We start from the raw sequence: 5,848 nt of genomic DNA, 5'->3' as shown, positions 1-5,848 counted from the left end.
AGGGAGAGAGGAGACCAGAAAGAGAAGAGAGGAGGACAAGAGAGAGATCGATAAAGAGGAGACGAAAGAGAAGAGAAAAGAAGAGAGGACAGAAGAGCGAAGACGAAGGAGGGAAGAGAGACGACGAAAGAGAAGAGAAAGAGGAGAGAAGAGAGATGAAAGAAGAGAAGAGAGAGAGAGGAGAGGAAGAGAGACGAAAGAGAAGAGAAGAGAAGCGAGAGAGGAGATGATGATTAAGAGAGACGAAAGAGCAAGAGAAAGAGAAGATATACAGCATGCGACAAGTTATATTCAATATAGATAATGATGTACCTCTACATTATTGGTGTTGTATGTGTGGTATTAACTTGGTGTATTTACTGGTGTGTATTACTGCATGTGTGAGTTGGGTGTGTTGTGTGGTGTGTTGTGTGTGAATGTGTGGGTGTGTGTGTGGGTGTGTTTGTGTGTGTGTGTGTGTGTGGTGTTGTGTGTATGTGTGCTGTGGTGTGTGTTGTGTGTACAACCGTCCCTGATGTGTGTGTGTGTGTGTGTGTGTGTGTGTGTGTGTACTGTACATGGTTAGTCATACCTGTGGGAAGCGTCCCAGGCTCTCCATCAACAGCAGCGAAAGCCAAACATGTTCCCAGTGCTCTTGAAGTTCAGCAGCCAGCTGGATGTTTTATGGAGCAAGAGCAGCCCTCTCCTCTTTACTGGCACTGTACAGCCCAGCAGGTCCACACTGCATTACTAGACATCAAGTATACAGAACCTGTAGGGATAAGGGAGGAGGAGGAGGAGAGGGGATGAGGACAAGGAAAGAATGAGATGAGACAACAGCATCAAGCCACAACCCTATCCTAACCCTAGAAGCTTCATGCTAACGCACATTCCGGTTTCCAACCCATAACCCTAGCCTTCAACCACAGCGTAAACCCTTTACTACCCGAACCACTTACCGCTCCAGTAGATCCCAGTCTCACTTGGTGTCCGGAGAAGAGATCAACAACTCCAGTGCTGAGGACCCCACTCCCATCATCCTCTGCATCCCCTCGGAACACCAGTTATCCATAGCAACCTTCACAACAGACAGAGGATGGACACAAACACAGGGAGGGAGGAAGAGAGGATAGGAGCAACGATGGAGAGAGATGGCGGAATGGAGAGAGGAGGGAGGAGAATTAGGAACGATGAAGTAGAGAGCGGGAATGTGAGAGAGGAGAAGGAGGAAATGTTATGAGTAAGGTGGAGAGAGGAGAGGGGATGAGAGAAGATGTAGGAGAGAGTGGAAGAGAGGAGAGGGGATGGTGAGGATATCGGTAGAGAGATGGTGAGAGGGAAGAGGGACGGAGGATATGCTAGAGAGAGGTGGAGAGAGAGAGGGACGGAGATATGTAGGAAGGAGTGGAGAGAAGGAGAGGGGACGGAGGATATTAGAAGAGTGGAGAGAGGAGAGGACGGGGAATGTAGAGAGAAAAGAAGAAGAGAGAAACGAAAGAGAGGAGGAAAGAGGAGGCAGGAAAATGGAGAAGAGAGGAGGAATGGAGAGAGAGAGGTGGAAGAAGAGGGGGGAGGACATGCATAGAGAACGAGAGGGGATGGAGAGAGATGAAATATGAGGAGAGGCAGAGGGGAATGAGAGAGAGAAAGGGGGAGGGAGGGAGAAAGAGAGAAAGAGAGGAGGAGAAATGGAGAGAGAAGAAGGGGAGGGAGGAAATGGAGAGGAGAGGGGAGGAGAAAATGTAAGAGAGAGGAGAGGGGAGGAGGAAATGTAGAAGGACGAGAGAAGAGGAGGAGAGAGAGAAAGACGGAGGAATGTAGAGAGGAGAGAGAGAGAGCAGGAGAGAAGAGGAGGAGAAATGTAGAGAAGAGACAGAGAGAGCAGAGAGCACATGTAGACAGAGAGAGAAGAGGAGAGTGAGGACATGTAGAGGGAGAGAAGAGGGAGAGAGGACATGTAGACGGAGAGAAGAGGGAGAGAGGACATGTAGACATGGGAGAAGAGGAGAGAGGATGTAGACAGGAGAGAAGAGGGAGAGAGGACATGAGACGGAAAGAGGAGAGAGGAATTGTCAGAGGAAGGAGAAAGAGGACGAGAGACATGTTAGACAGGAGAGAAGAGGGAAAGAGGACATGTAACAGGAGAGAGAGGGGAGAAGGACATGTAGACAGAGAGAGAGGAGAGAGCATGAAGAGAAAAGGAGAGAGAAAGGGTTTACTGTCATTTGTATTTAATGTATCATGGTCACTGAGACTGGTGGTTAATTGTCTCTATTCAAATTTACCAATAAGAGTAGACTAATTATGCGTTACCACTATATGAGTTTATGTTATATCGGTTTCATTGTACGCAGGAGAACGGAAAACAATGCGTGTTTGTTAAATGTGATAGCTCATGTAAGTGTCAATTTTTATAGTTTACTTCGCTACTTGAGTCATCTCTTCTCAGCTCTCTCTCTCCGTGCCACTTTCCACACAACTAGACTATGCTTCCTGCCACTCAAGGAGCGCATGTGCTGTCCTCACCACGAGACACTTGCGTTCAGTCTGCAATGGTCAATGCACACACTACAACAATGTTTGATGCAACGAGCTGTATTCACTTCTGCTTCTTAATATAAATCCACTAGTGTTCTATAATGACAACTATTAGCTTGTGTTTCTTACATCAGCAAACAGCTTAGTTGTGTCTTTCTTACTCATAGAAAGTTGCTCTAATCTTGTGATAACCTGACATTGTTAGCCCGTAATGCTATATGCCTAGCTAGCTAATGCGTTCTGACAGTAAGAGCAAACGTAGCTAGCTAATGACAGCCTGATAACACATGACGGTGTAGACCTAAAATCCAGCATGTTGTTTGGTGCAACTAATCCTGTTCGCGTGTGGCGCCTCCCCCCCCTTGGGTTGTGCCGTGGGGAGCTTTTGGCTATACTCAGTTGTCTCAGGATGGTAAGTTGTGTGAAGATATCCCTCTAGTGGTGTGGGGCTGTGCTTTGGCAAAGTGGGTGGGTTATATCCTGCCTGTTTGGCCTATCCGGGTATCGTCGGACGGCGCCACCAGTGTCTCCCGACCCCTCCTGTCTCAGCCTCCAGATTTATGCTGCAGTAGTTATGTGTCTCGGAGGCTAGGGTCAGTCTGTTATATCTGGAGTATTCTCTTCCTGTCTTCCGCGCGTCCATGTGTGATTAAGTATGCTCTCTCTAATTCGCTTCCTTTTTCTTTGCTTTTTCCCTCTTTCTTTCTCTCGGAGACCTGAGCACGTAGGACCATTCGTCCAGACTACCTGCCTGATGACTCCTTGCTGTCCCCAGTCCACCTAGCTTGCTGCTCCAGTTTCAACTGTTCTGTCTGCGGCTAATGGAACCCTGACCTGTTCCACCGGACGTGCTACCTGTCCCAGACCTGCTGTTTTCAACCTCTCTAGAAACAAGCAGGAGTGGTCAGAGATGCTCTGAATCTCGGCTATGAAAAGCCAACTACATTTACTCCTGAGGTGCGCCTGACCTGTGCACCCTTGACAACCACTGTGATTATTATTATTGACCCTGCTGGTCATCTATGAACATATTGAACATTCTTGGCCACTCTGTTCTAGCTTAATTCTCCACCTCGGCATCACGAAGAGGACTGCCACCTCACTAGTCCTGGATTTCCTGCTTAAAAGAGTTCTTTGTCCATACGGTCTGGGGCCATTTTCTAGGCGAGTTCTTTCCTAGCCCATCTATTTATCTAACTTATAGAAGGTAGAATAGGCATTCATTATCCCAGTGATTTCCAACAGGGCCAAGTCGCAAGATAAAACACTAGATGTTGAACATAATACTGTCATTTGTAATTTAATGTATTCATGGTCACTGAGACTGGTGGTTAATTGTCTCTTAATTCAAATGTTACCAAATAATGAGTAGAGTAAATAGTGGGCGGTTTACCATATTTTATGATATACCGGTATTGARGCAGGGAAACCAATGCGTGGTTTGTTAAATGTGATACGCCATGTGTAATGTCAATTTTTATAGTTTACTTCGCTACTTGAGTCATCTCTCTCAGCTCTCTCTCTCCGTGCCACTTTCCACACAGACATAGCTATGCTTCCTGCCACTCAAGGAGCGCATGCTGTTCCTRAACCACGAGACACTTGCGTTCAGTCTGCATGGTCAATGCAGCACATACAACAATGTTGATGACAACGATGCTGTWTRCACTTTGCTTCTTAATATAAATCCACTAGRGTTCTATAATGACACTATTAGCTTGTGTTTCTTACATCAGCAAACAYCTAGTTTGTCTTTTCTTAGKAAGTTGTCCTAAATCTTGTGATACGCTAATTGTTAGCCGCTAATGCTAATAGCTAGCTAGCTAATGCATGTACTGAGTAAGAGCAAACGTAGCTAGCTAATACAGCCTGATAACACCAGTGACGGTGTAGACCTAAATCAGCATGTTGTTTGTGCAACAGTATCCTGTCCGGGTTGGCGCCTCCCCCCCCTTGGGTTGTGCCGTGGGGGAGATCTTTGTGGGCTATACTCAGCCTTGTCTCAGGATGGTAAGTTGGTGGTTGAAGATATCCCTCTAGTGGTGTGGGGGCTGTGCTTTGGCAAAGTGGGTGGGGTTATATCCTGCCTGTTTGGCCCTGTCCGGGGGTATCGTCGGATGGCGCCACAGTGTCTCCCGACCCCTCCTGTCTCAGCCTCCAGTATTTATGCTGCAGTAGTTTATGTGTCAGAGGGCTAGGGTCAGTCTGTTATATCTGGAGTATTTCTCCTGTCTTATCCGGTGTCCTGTGTGAATTTAAGTATGCTCTCTCTAATTCGCTCTCTTTTTCTTTKTTTTTCCCTCTTTCTTTCTCTCGGAGGACCTGAGCACTAGGACCATGTCTCAGGACTACCTGGCCTGATGACTCCTTGCTGTCCCCAGTCCACCTGCTGCTGCTCCAGTTTCAACTGTTCTGTCTGCGGCTATGGAACCCTGACCTGTTCACCGGACGTGCTACCTGTCCCAGACCTGCTGTTTTCAACTCTCTAGAAACAGCAGGAGTGGTAGAGATGCTCTGAGCAGGTTTCTTCCTAGTTCTGGCCTTTCTAGGGAGTTTTTCCTAGCCACCGTGCTTCTACACCTGCATTGCTTGCTGTTTGGGTTTTAGGCTGGGTTTCTGTACAGCACTTTGTGACATCAGCTGATGTAAGAAGGCTTTATAAATACATTTGATTGAAATTGATTGATCTTCTAAATCAAAGAGGAATATGCAAAGCAAGAGTATGTTTAGCTACATGAAGTAGTTAAGAGAAAACATGCAATGTACCAAAGCTTATAGAGTCCCCTAGGAAACACTTATCAACACTTTAGTTCCTACCCTGTCACAATAACTCCTCCCTGGCATTTTAATTTGTTGTCATCTCAAACAACACTGTATTCAAAGTGCCCACTATTTCATTCTAACTATAGAATTAGAATAGTCATTCTATTTCCATGATTCCAACAGTTTTCTCTAATTCGCAAGTAAAAACGCAATTGCAACATTTGGTTAAAGATAAGTCCTAGATTATTTGCCCATATCGTGCAGCCCTACGGGGGCAGTGTGGAACTTATCTCAATTGAGCAGTGGTGTAAAGTAATTAAGTAAAAATACTTTAAAGTACTACTTTAGTCATTTTTTGGGTATCTGTATTTGTTAAAGTAATTTAAATGTTGAAAGATAATGATGAAATAATTCCCATTCTGAAACCTTATAACTGTATGAAATTGATTAGAATCATACATTTATTATCTGATGGGTTTGTTTAGGTTTAGTCAGTAAAAGTATAATTAATGAGGTGTGTAGTTTTAGTCAGAATTAGGGTAAAACAATACTAAGATGGGACAATATG

The 5,848-nt window shown here is 45.4% G+C and overlaps 1 pseudogene; it reads right to left on the bottom strand.

Moving 5' to 3' along the window:
* The window catches only part of LOC111980055 (SH2 domain-containing protein 3C-like), a 141,543-nt pseudogene that overhangs the window by 1,769 nt on the left and 133,926 nt on the right, over nt 1-5,848 (bottom strand).

The sequence above is a fragment of the Salvelinus sp. IW2-2015 genome, linkage group LG20 (genome assembly GCF_002910315.2).
Source record: "Salvelinus sp. IW2-2015 linkage group LG20, ASM291031v2, whole genome shotgun sequence".
NCBI lineage: Eukaryota > Metazoa > Chordata > Actinopteri > Salmoniformes > Salmonidae > Salvelinus > Salvelinus sp. IW2-2015.
This window is presented reverse-complemented; position numbering and strand designations above follow the sequence as displayed.